Source organism: Lissotriton helveticus, chromosome 5_1, assembly GCF_964261635.1.
Source record: "Lissotriton helveticus chromosome 5_1, aLisHel1.1, whole genome shotgun sequence".
Taxonomy (NCBI): domain Eukaryota; kingdom Metazoa; phylum Chordata; class Amphibia; order Caudata; family Salamandridae; genus Lissotriton; species Lissotriton helveticus.
In genome coordinates this window covers 1,241,120,370-1,241,135,657 of record NC_136065.1, presented here as the reverse complement: position 1 = coordinate 1,241,135,657, position 15,288 = coordinate 1,241,120,370, and the positions used below count along the sequence as shown (strand labels likewise).

General features: G+C 39.3%; 1 protein-coding gene across 1 annotated transcript in view; it reads right to left on the bottom strand.

Annotated features, from left to right (window-relative positions):
• The window catches only part of LOC144755252 (disintegrin and metalloproteinase domain-containing protein 9-like), a 929,123-nt gene that overhangs the window by 395,094 nt on the left and 518,741 nt on the right, over positions 1–15,288 (bottom strand). The gene's annotated exons all lie outside the window — the stretch shown is intronic.

The following is a 15,288-nucleotide window of genomic DNA, read 5'->3' as shown; positions in this document are numbered from 1 at the left end:
CTGCACTCAATGCAACATACACTCCAAATACCACTCAGCGCCACATAATTACACACCACATAATTACACTGCACTCAATACAACATACACTCCAAATACCACTCAGTGCCACATAATTACATGCCACATAAATACACTGCGCTCAACGCAACATACACTCCAAATATCACTCAGTGCTATATTATTACACGCCACATAATTACATTGCACTCAATGCGAAATAAACTCCAAATTTCACTCAGTGCCACATAGATACACGCCACATAATTACACTGAATGCAACATACACTCCAAATACCACTCAGTGCCATATAATTACATTGCACTCAATGCGACATACACTCCAAATACCACTCAGTGCCACATAATTACATGCCATATATTTACACGGCGCTCAACGCAACATACACTCCAAATACCACTCAGTGCCACATAGATACACACCACATAATTACACTGAATGCAACATACACTCCAAATACCACTCAGTGCCATATAATTACATTGCACTCAATGCGACATACACTCCAAATACCACTCAGTGCCACATAATTACATTTCACATAATTACACTGCACTCAATGCAACATACACTCCAAATACCACTCAGTGCCACATAATTACACGCCACATAATTAAACTCTACTGAATACAACATACACACCAGACAATACCACTCAGTTCCACATAACTATATGCTCCATATTTACACGGCGCTCAACGCAACATACACTCCAAATACCACTCAGTGCCACATAGATACACGCCACATAATTACACTGAATGCAACATACACTCCAAATACCACTCAGTGACACATAATTACACGCCACATAATTACACTGCACTCAATGCAACATACACTCCAAATACCACTCAGTGCCACATAATTACATGCCACATAATTACACTGCACTCAATGCAACATACACTCCAAATACCACTCAATGCCACATAATTACACGCCACATAATTAAACTCTACTGAATACAACATACACACCAGACAATACCAATCAGTTCCACATAATTATATGCTACATATTTACACGGCGCTCAACGCAACATACACTCCAAATACCACTCAGTGCCACATAGATACACGCCACATAACTACACTGAATGCAACATACACTCCAAATACCACTCAGTGCCACATAATTACACGCCACATAATTACACTGCACTCAATGCAACATACACTCCAAATACCACTCAGTGCCACATAATTACATGCCACATAATTACACTGCACTCAATGCAACACACACTCCAAATACCACTCAGTGCCACATAATTATACGCCACATAATTAAACTCTACTGAATACAACATACACACCAGACAATACCACTCAGTTCCACATAATTATATGCTACATATTTACACGGCGCTCAACGCAACATACACTCCAAAGACCACTCAGTGCCACATAGATACACGCCACATAATTACACTGAATGCAACATACACTCCAAATACCACTCAATGCCACATCATTACACACCAAATAATTACACTGCACTCAATGCAACATACACTCCAAATACCACTCAGTGCCACATAATTACACACCACATAATTACACTGCACTCAATACAACATACACTCCAAATACCACTCAGTGCCACATAATTACACGCCACATAAATTCACTGCGCTCAACGCATCATACACTCCAAATATCACTCAGTGCTATATTATTACACGCCACATAATTACACTGCACTCAAAGCAACCTTTATTCCAAATACCACTCAGTGCCACATAATTATATATGCTTCATATTTATACTGCGCTCAACGCAACATACACTCCAAATACCACTCAGTGCCACATAATTACACACCACATAATTACACTGCACTCAATGCAACATACACTACAAATACCACTCAGTGTCACATAGTTACACGCCACATAATTAAACTCTACTGAATACAACATACACACCAGACAATACCAATCAGTTCCACATAATTATATGCTACATATTTACACGGCGCTCAACGCAACATACACTCCAAATACCACTCAGTGCCACATAGATACACGCCACATAACTACACTGAATGCAACATACACTCCAAATACCACTCAGTGCCACATAATTACACGCCACATAATTACACTGCACTCAATGCAACATACACTCCAAATACCACTCAGTGCCACATAATTACATGCCACATAATTACACTGCACTCAATGCAACACACACTCCAAATACCACTCAGTGCCACATAATTATACGCCACATAATTAAACTCTACTGAATACAACATACACACCAGACAATACCACTCAGTTCCACATAATTATATGCTACATATTTACACTGTGCTCAACGCAACATACACTCCAAATACCACTCAGTGCCACATAGATACACACCACATAATTACACTGAATGCAACATACACTCCAAATACCACTCAGTGCCACATAATTACACGCCACATAATTACACTGCACTCAATACAACATACACTCCAAATACCACTCAGTGCCACATAATTACACGCCACATAATTAAACTCTACTGAATACAACAGACTCACCAGACAATACCACTCAGTTCCACATAATTATATGCAACATATTTACACGGCGCTCAACGCAACATACACTCCAAATACCACTCAGTGCCACATAGATACACACCACATAATTACATTGCACTCAATGCGAAATAAACTCCAAATACCACTCAGTGCCACATAGATACAGGCCACATAATTACACTGAATGCAACATACACTCGAAATACCACTAAGTGCCACATAATTACATGCCACATATTTACACGGCGCTCAACGCAACATACACTCCAAATACCACTCAGTGCCACATAGATACACGCCACATAATTACACTGAATGCAACATACACTCCAAATACCACTCAGTGCCACATAATTACATTGCACTCAATGCGACATACACTCCAAATACCACTCAGTGCCACATAATTACATGCCACATAATTACACTGCACTCAATGCAACATACACTCCAAATACCACTCAGTGCCATATAATTACATGCCACATAATTAAACTCTACTGAATACAACATACACACCAGACAATACCACTCAGTTCCACATAATTATATGCTACATATTTACACGGCGCTCAACGCAACATACACTCCAAATACCACTCAGTGCCACATAGATACACGCCACATAATTACACTGAATGCAACATACACTCCAAATACCACTCAGTGACACATAAATAGACGCCACATAATTACACTGCACTCAATGCAACATACACTCCAAATACCACTCAGTGCCACATAATTACATGCCACAAAATTACACTGCACTCAATGCAACATACACTCCAAATACCACTCAGTGCCACATAATTACACGCCACATAATTAAACTCTACTGAATACAACATACACACCAGACAATACCAATCAGTTCCACATAATTATATGCTACATATTTACACAGCGCTCAACGCAACATACACTCCAAATACCACTCAGTGCCACATAGATACACTCCACATAATTACACTGAATGCAACATACACTCCAAATACCACTCAGTGCCACATAATTACACGCCACATAATTACACTGCACTCAATGCAACATACACTCCAAATACCACTCAGTGCCACATAATTACATGCCACATAATTACACTGCACTCAATGCAACACACACTCCAAATACCACTCAGTGCCACATAATTATACGCCACAGAATTAAACTCTACTGAATACAACATACACACCAGACAATACCACTCAGTTCCACATAATTATATGCTACATATTTACACGGCGCTCAACGCAACATACACTCCAAATACCACTCAGTGCCACATAGATACACGCCACATAATTACACTGAATGCAACATACACTCCAAATACCACTCAGTGCCACATAATTACACGCCACATAATTACACTGCACTCAATGCAACATACACTCCAAATACCACTCAGTGCCACATAATTACACACAACATAATTACACTGCACTCAATATAACATACACTCCAAATACCACTCAGTGCCACATAACTACACGCCACATAATTAAACTCTACTGAATACAACATACACACCAGACAATACCACTCAGTTCCACATAATTATATGCAACATATTTACACGGCGCTCAACGCAACATACACTCCAAATACCACTCAGTGCCACATAGATACACACCACATAATTACATTGCACTCAATGCGAAATAAACTCCAAATATCACTCAGTGCCACATAGATACACGCCACATAATTACACTGAATGCAACATACACTCCAAATACCACTCAGTGCCACATAATTACATGCCATATATTTACACGGCGCTCAACGCAACATACACTCCAAATACCACTCAGTGCCACATAGATACACACCACATAATTACACTGAATGCAACATACACTCCAAATACCACTCAGTGCCACATAATTACATGCCACATAATTACACTGCACTCAATGCAACATACACTCCAAATACCACTCAGTGCCACATAATTACACGCCACATAATTAAACTCTACTGAATACAACATACACACCAGACAATACCACTCAGTTCCACATAACTATATGCTACATATTTACACGGCGCTCAACGCAACATACACTCCAAATACCACTCAGTGCCACATAGATACACGCCACATAATTACACTGAATGCAACATACACTCCAAATACCACTCAGTGACACATAATTACACGCCACATAATTACACTGCACTCAATGCAACATACACTCCAAATACCACTCAGTGCCACATAATTACATGCCACATAATTACACTGCACTCAATGCAACACACACTCCAAATACCACTCAGTGCCACATAATTATACGCCACATAATTAAACTCTACTGAATACAACATACACACCAGACAATACCACTCAGTTCCACATAATTATATGCTACATATTTACATGGCGCTCAACGCAACATACACTCCAAAGACCACTCAGTGCCACATAGATACACGCCACATAATTACACTGAATGCAACATACACTCCAAATACCACTCAGTGACACATAATTACACGCCACATAATTACACTGAATGCAACATACACTCCAAATACCACTCAGTGACACATAATTACACGCCACATAATTACACTGCACTCAATGCAACATACACTCCAAATACCACTCAGTGCCACATAATTACATGCCACATAATTACACTGCACTCAATGCAACATACACTCCAAATACCACTCAATGCCACATAATTACACGCCACATAATTAAACTCTACTGAATACAACATACACACCAGACAATACCAATCAGTTCCACATAATTATATGCTACATATTTACACGGCGCTCAACGCAACATACACTCCAAACCAGATTCTGCTAATGTGTAACGGTTTAAGGATACTCCTCTGATAAATTGGAAAATTTGGAAACTTTCCGAAACTTTCCAAATACGAAAAACCAAGGGGCTATTCCGGTAATCACAATCAAAGGCAGAAACCTAAAACTCCATTCACATATAAATTCGCAATATGAGGATAAAAAAAAAAAGAAAAAAAAATAAATAAAATAAAATAAAATAAAAACATACACTCCAAATACCACTCAGTGCCACATAGATACACGCCACATAACTACACTGAATGCAACATGCACTCCAAATACCACTCAGTGCCACATAATTACACGCCACATAATTACACTGCACTCAATGCAACACACACTCCAAATACCACTCAGTGCCACATAATTATACGCCACATAATTAAACTCTACTGAATACAACATACACACCAGACAATACCACTCAGTTCCACATAATTATATGCTACATATTTACACGGCGCTCAATGCAACATACACTCCAAAGACCACTCAGTGCCACATAGATACACGCCACATAATTACACTGAATGCAACATACACTCCAAATACCACTCAGTGCCATATAATTACATTGCACTCAATGCGACATACACTCCAAATACCACTCAGTGCCACATAATTACATGCCACATAATTACACTGCACTCAATGCAACATACACTCCAAATACCACTCAATGCCACATAATTACACGCCACATAATTAAACTCTACTGAATACAACATACACACCAGACAATACCAATCAGTTCCACATAATTATATGCTACATATTTACACGGCGCTCAACGCAACATACACTCCAAACCAGATTCTGCTAATGTGTAACGGTTTAAGGATACTCCTCTGATAAATTGGAACATTTGGAAACTTTCCGAAACTTTCCAAATACGAAAAACCAAGGGGCTATTCCGGTAATCACAATCAGAGGCAGAAACCTAAAACTCCATTCACATATAAATTCGCAATATGAGGATAAAAAAAAAAAGAGAAAAAAAAAAAAAAAAACCCATACACTCCAAATACCACTCAGTGCCACATAGATACACGCCACATAACTACACTGAATGCAACATGCACTCCAAATACCACTCAGTGCCACATAATTACACGCCACATAATTACACTGCACTCAATGCAACACACACTCCAAATACCACTCAGTGCCACATAATTATACGCCACATAATTAAACTCTACTGAATACAACATACACACCAGACAATACCACTCAGTTCCACATAATTATATGCTACATATTTACACGGCGCTCAATGCAACATAGACTCCAAAGACCACTCAGTGCCACATAGATACACGCCACATAATTACACTGAATGCAACATACACTCCAAATACCACTCAATGCCACATCATTACACACCAAATAATTACACTGCACTCAATGCAACATACACTCCAAATACCACTCAGTGCCACATAATTACACACCACATAATTACACTGCACTCAATACAACATACACTCCAAATACCACTCAGTGCCACATAATTACACGCCACATAAATTCACTGCGCTCAACGCATCATACACTCCAAATATCACTCAGTGCTATATTATTACACACCACATAATTACACTGCACTCAAAGCAACCTTTATTCCAAATACCACTCAGTGCCACATAATTATATATGCTTCATATTTATACTGCGCTCAACGCAACATACACTCCAAATACCACTCAGTGCCACATAATTACACACCACATAATTACACTGCACTCAATGCAACATACACTACAAATACCACTCAGTGTCACATAGTTACATGCCACATAATTAAACTCTACTGAATACAACATACACACCAGACAATACCAATCAGTTCCACATAATTATATGCTACATATTTACACGGCGCTCAACGCAACATACACTCCAAATACCACTCAGTGCCACATAGATACACGCCACATAACTACACTGAATGCAACATACACTCCAAATACCACTCAGTGCCACATAATTACACGCCACATAATTACACTGCACTCAATGCAACATACACTCCAAATACCACTCAGTGCCACATAATTACATGCCACATAATTACACTGCACTCAATGCAACACACACTCCAAATACCACTCAGTGCCACATAATTATACGCCACATAATTAAACTCTACTGAATACAACATACACACCAGACAATACCACTCAGTTCCACATAATTATATGCTACATATTTACACGGCGCTCAACGCAACATACACTCCAAAGACCACTCAGTGCCACATAGATACACGCCACATAATTACACTGAATGCAACATACACTCCAAATACCACTCAATGCCACATCATTACACACCAAATAATTACACTGCACTCAATGCAACATACACTCCAAATACCACTCAGTGCCACATAATTACACACCACATAATTACACTGCACTCATTACAACATACACTCCAAATACCACTCAGTGCCACATAATTACACGCCACATAAATTCACTGCGCTCAACGCATCATACACTCCAAATATCACTCAGTGCTATATTATTACACGCCACATAATTACACTGCACTCAAAGCAACCTTTATTCCAAATAACACTCAGTGCCACATAATTATATATGCTTCATATTTATACTGCGCTCAACGCAACATACACTCCAAATACCACTCAGTGCCACATAATTACACACCACATAATTACACTGCACTCAATGCAACATACACTACAAATACCACTCAGTGTCACATAGTTACACGCCACATAATTAAACTATACTGAATACAACATACACACCAGACAATACCAATCAGTTCCACATAATTATATGCTACATATTTACACGGCGCTCAACGCAACATACACTCCAAATACCACTCAGTGCCACATAATTACACGCCACATAATTACACTGCACTCAATACAACATACACTCCAAATACCACTCAGTGCCACATAATTACACGCCACATAATTAAACTCTACTGAATACAACAGACTCACCAGACAATACCACTCAGTTCCACATAATTATATGCAACATATTTACACGGCGCTCAACGCAACATACACTCCAAATACCACTCAGTGCCACATAGATACACACCACATAAATACATTGCACTCAATGCGAAATAAACTCCAAATACCACTCAGTGCCACATAGATACAGGCCACATAATTACACTGAATGCAACATACACTCCAAATACCACTCAGTGCCACATAATTACATGCCACATATTTACACGGCGCTCAACGCAACATACACTCCAAATACCACTCAGTGCCACATAGATACACGCCACATAATTACACTGAATGCAACATACACTCCAAATACCACTCAGTGCCACATAATTACATTGCACTCAATGCGACATACACTCCAAATGCCACTCAGTGCCACATAATTACATGCCACATAATTACACTGCACTCAATGCAACATACACTCCAAATACCACTCCGTGCCACATAATTACACGCCACATATTTAAACTCTACTGAATACAACATACACACCAGACAATACCACTCAGTTCCACATAATTATATGCTACATATTTACACGGCGCTCAACGCAACATACACTCCAAATACCACTCAGTGCCACATAGATACACGCCACATAATTACACTGAATGCAACATACACTCCAAATACCACTCAGTGACACATAATTACACGCCACATAATTACACTGCACTCAATGCAACATACACTCCAAATACCACTCAGTGCCACATAATTACATGCCACAAAATTACACTGCACTCAATGCAACATACACTCCAAATACCACTCAGTGCCACATAATTACACGCCACATAATTAAACTCTACTGAATACAACATACACACCAGACAATACCAATCAGTTCCACATAATTATATGCTACATATTTACACGGCGCTCAACGCAACATACACTCCAAATACCACTCAGTGCCACATAGATACACGCCACATAATTACACTGAATGCAACATACACTCCAAATACCACTCAGTGCCACATAATTACACGCCACATAATTACACTGCACTCAATGCAACATACACTCCAAATACCACTCAGTGCCACATAATTACACACAACATAATTACACTGCACTCAATACAACATACACTCCAAATACCACTCAGTGCCACATAATTACACGCCACATAATTAAACTCTACTGAATACAACATACACACCAGACAATACCACTCAGTTCCACATAATTATATGCAACATATTTACACGGCGCTCAACGCAACATACACTCCAAATACCACTCAGTACCACATAGATACACACCACATAATTACATTGCACTCAATGCGAAATAAACTCCAAATATCACTCAGTGCCACATAGATACACGCCACATAATTACACTGAATGCAACATACACTCCAAATACCACTCAGTGCCACATAATTACATGCCATATATTTACACGGCGCTCAACGCAACATACACTCCAAATACCACTCAGTGCCACATAGATACACACCACATAATTACACTGAATGCAACATACACTCCAAATACCACTCAGTGCCATATAATTACATTGCACTCAATGCGACATACACTCCAAATACCACTCAGTGCCACATAATTACATGCCACATAATTACACTGCACTCAATGCAACATACACTCCAAATACCACTCAGTGCCACATAATTACACGCCACATAATTAAACTCTACTGAATACAACATACACACCAGACAATACCACTCAGTTCCACATAACTATATGCTACATATTTACACGGCGCTCAATGCAACATACACTCCAAATACCACTCAGTGCCACATAGATACACGCCACATAATTACACTGAATGCAACATACACTCCAAATACCACTCAGTGACACATAATTACACGCCACATAATTACACTGCACTCAATGCAACATACACTCCAAATACCACTCAGTGCCACATAATTACATGCCACATAATTACACTACACTCAATGCAACACACACTCCAAATACCACTCAATGCCACATAATTATACGCCACATAATTAAACTCTACTGAATACAACATACACACCAGACAATACCACTCAGTTCCACATAATTATATGCTACATATTTACACGGCGCTCAACGCAACATACACTCCAAAGACCACTCAGTGCCACATAGATACACGCCACATAATTACACTGAATGCAACATACACTCCAAATACCACTCAATGCCACATCATTACACACCAAATAATTACACTGCACTCAATGCAACATACACTCCAAATACCACTCAGTGCCACATAATTACACACCACATAATTACACTGCACTCAATACAACATACACTCCAAATACCACTCAGTGCCACATAATTACACGCCACATAAATTCACTGCGCTCAACGCATCATACACTCCAAATATCACTCAGTGCTATATTATTACACGCCACATAATTACACTGCACTCAAAGCAACCTTTATTCCAAATACCACTCAGTGCCACATAATGATATATGCTTCATATTTATACTGCGCTCAACGCAACATACACTCCTAATACCACTCAGTGCCACATAATTACACACCACATAATTACACTGCACTCAATGCAACATACACTACAAATACCACTCAGTGTCACATAGTTACACGCCACATAATTAAACTCTACTGAATACAACATACACACCAGACAATACCAATCAGTTCCACATAATTATATGCTACATATTTACACGGCGCTCAACGCAACATACACTCCAAATACCACTCAGTGCCACATAGATACACGCCACATAACTACACTGAATGCAACATACACTCCAAAAACCACTCAGTGACACATAATTACACGCCACATAATTACACTGCACTCAATGCAACATACACTCCAAATACCACTCAGTGCCACATAATTACATGCCACATAATTACACTACACTCAATGCAACACACACTCCAAATACCACTCAGTGCCACATAATTATACGCCACATAATTAAACTCTACTGAATACAACATACACACCAGACAATACCACTCAGTTCCACATAATTATATGCTACATATTTACACGGCGCTCAACGCAACATACACTCCAAAGACCACTCAGTGCCACATAGATACACGCCACATAATTACACTGAATGCAACATACACTCCAAATACCACTCAATGCCACATCATTACACACCAAATAATTACACTGCACTCAATGCAACATACACTCCAAATACCACTCAGTGCCACATAATTACACACCACATAATTACACTGCACTCAATACAACATACACTCCAAATACCACTCAGTGCCACATAATTACACGCCACATAAATTCACTGCGCTCAACGCATCATACACTCCAAATATCACTCAGTGCTATATTATTACACGCCACATAATTACACTGCACTCAAAGCAACCTTTATTCCAAATACCACTCAGTGCCACATAATGATATATGCTTCATATTTATACTGCGCTCAACGCAACATACACTCCTAATACCACTCAGTGCCACATAATTACACACCACATAATTACACTGCACTCAATGCAACATACACTACAAATACCACTCAGTGTCACATAGTTACACGCCACATAATTAAACTCTACTGAATACAACATACACACCAGACAATACCAATCAGTTCCACATAATTATATGCTACATATTTACACGGCGCTCAACGCAACATACACTCCAAATACCACTCAGTGCCACATAGATACACGCCACATAACTACACTGAATGCAACATACACTCCAAATACCACTCAGTGCCACATAATTACACGCCACATAATTACACTGCACTCAATGCAACATACACTCCAAATACCACTCAGTGCCACATAATTACATGCCACATAATTACACTGCACTCAATGCAACACACACTCCAAATACCACTCAGTGCCACATAATTATATGCCACATAATTAAACTCTACTGAATACAACATACACACCAGACAATACCACTCAGTTCCACATAATTATATGCTACATATTTACACGGCGCTCAACGCAACATACACTCCAAAGACCACTCAGTGCCACATAGATACACGCCACATAATTACACTGAATGCAACATACACTCCAAATACCACTCAATGCCACATCATTACACACCAAATAATTACACTGCACTCAATGCAACATACACTCCAAATACCACTCAGTGCCACATAATTACACACCACATAATTACACTGCACTCAATACAACATACACTCCAAATACCACTCAGTGCCACATAATTACACGCCACATAAATTCACTGCGCTCAACGCATCATACACTCCAAATATCACTCAGTGCTATATCATTACACGCCACATAATTACACTGCACTCAAAGCAACCTTCATTCCAAATACCACTCAGTGCCACATAATTATAAATGCTTCATATTTATACTGCGCTCAACGCAACATACACTCCAAATACCACTCAGTGCCACATAATTACACACCACATAATTACACTGCACTCAATGCAACATACACTACAAATACCACTCAGTGTCACATAGTTACACGCCACATAATTAAACTCTACTGAATACAACATACACACCAGACAATACCACTCAGTGCCACATAATTACATGCCACATATTTACACGGCGCTCAACGCAACATACACTCCAAATACCACTCATTTCCATATAGATACACGCCACATAATTACACTGAATGCAACATACACTCCAAATACCACTCAGTGCCACATAATTACATGCCAAATAATTACATTGCATTCAATGCGACATACACTGCAAATAACACTTAGTGCCACATAATTACATGCCACATATTTACACTGCACTCAATGCAACATACACTCCAAACACCACTCAGTGCCACATAATTACACGCCACATAATTAAACTCTACTGAATACAACATACACACCAGACAATACCACTCAGTTCCACATAATTATATGCTACATATTTACACGGCGCTCAACGCAACATACACTCCAAATACCACTCAGTGCCACATAGATACACGCCACATAATTACACTGAATGCAACATACACTCCAAATACCACTCAGTGCCACATAATTACACGCCACATAATTACACTGCACTCAATGCAACATACACTCCAAATACCACTCAGTGGCACATCATTACATGCCACATAATTACACTGCACTCAATGCAACATACACTCCAAATACCACTCAGTGCTACATAATTACACGCCACATAATTAAACTCTACTGAATACAACATACACACCAGACAATACCACTCAGTTCCACATAATTATATGCTACATATTTACACGGCGCTCAACGCAACATACACTCCAAATACCACTCAGTGCCACATAGATACACGCCACATAATTACACTGAATGCAACATACACTCCAAATACCACCCAGTGCCACATAATTACACTGCACTCAATGCAACATACACTCCAAATACCACTCAGCGCCACATAATTACACACCACATAATTACACTGCACTCAATACAACATACACTCCAAATACCACTCAGTGCCACATAATTACATGCCACATAAATACACTGCGCTCAACGCAACATACACTCCAAATATCACTCAGTGCTATATTATTACACGCCACATAATTACATTGCACTCAATGCGAAATAAACTCCAAATTTCACTCAGTGCCACATACATACACGCCACATAATTACACTGAATGCAACATACACTCCAAATACCACTCAGTGCCACATAATTACATGCCATATATTTACACGGCGCTCAACGCAACATACACTCCAAATACCACTCAGTGCCACATAGATACACACCACATAATTACACTGAATGCAACATACACTCCAAATACCACTCAGTGCCATATAATTACATTGCACTCAATGCGACATACACTCCAAATACCACTCAGTGCCACATAATTACATGCCACATAATTACAATGCACTCAATGCAACATACACTCCAAATACCACTCAGTGCCACATAATTACACGCCACATAATTAAACTCTACTGAATACAACATACACACCAGACAATACCACTCAGTTCCACATAACTATATGCTACATATTTACACGGCGCTCAACGCAACATACACTCCAAATACCACTCAGTGCCACATAGATACAAGCCACATAATTACACTGAATGCAACCTACACTCCAAATACCACTCAGTGACACATAATTACACGCCACATAATTACACTGCACTCAATGCAACATACACTCCAAATACCACTCAGTGCCACATAATTACATGCCACATAATTACACTGCACTCAATGCAACACACACTCCAAATACCACTCAGTGCCACATAATTATACGCCACATAATTAAACTCTACTGAATACAACATACACACCAGACAATACCACTCAGTTCCACATAATTATATGCTACATATTTACACGGCGCTCAACGCAACATACACTCCAAAGACCACTCAGTGCCACATAGATACACGCCACATAATTACACTGAATGCAACATACACTCCAAATACCACTCAGTGACACATAATTACACGCCACATAATTACACTGAATTCAACATACACTCCAAATACCACTCAGTGACACATAATTACACGCCACATAATTACACTGCACTCAATGCAACAAACACTCCAAATACCACTCAGTGCCACATAATTACATGCCACATAATTACACTGCACTCAATGCAACATACACTCCAAATACCACTCAATGCCACATAATTACACGCCACATAATTAAACTCTACTGAATACAACATACACACCAGACAATACCAATCAGTTCCACATAATTATATGCTACATATTTACACGGCGCTCAACGCAACATACACTCCAAATACCACTCAGTGCCACATAGATACACGCCACATAACTACACTGAATGCAACATACACTCCAAATACCACTCAG